This window comes from Aulostomus chinensis, chromosome 22 (genome assembly GCF_037954235.1).
Source record: "Aulostomus chinensis isolate RoL2024-O1b breed Wild chromosome 22, RoL_Achi_v1.0, whole genome shotgun sequence".
Lineage (NCBI taxonomy): Eukaryota > Metazoa > Chordata > Actinopteri > Syngnathiformes > Aulostomidae > Aulostomus > Aulostomus chinensis.
Genome location: NC_141341.1, coordinates 19,024,672 through 19,025,000, shown reverse-complemented (window position 1 = coordinate 19,025,000; position 329 = coordinate 19,024,672).

Sequence of the window (329 nt, the reverse complement as noted above, 5' to 3'; positions counted from 1 at the left end):
CTTCTGCAGATGCATCCACATACCTTCGTATTTGGACTGCCGATTCTTTTCAAAGGACAAATTTCTTTTTTTCTGATGTCAAAATTGAGTTCTGATTTCTTTCTATTGCAGTTAAAAAAGTAAACAAATGTATTGACTATGAAATAAATGACACGATATTTGCTAGGTTTGAAGTAATAATGACTTATTGTACATAAGCATTTTTTCCTCCCTTGTACTGAAAAAAGAAATTAAATGGTTGTATATTGTGTAGAAAAGCAAACAAAAAGCCATGAATATTGTGAAGCTTGTCATTTCGTTTTGTGATCACTGTGTATTATTGTGTAACA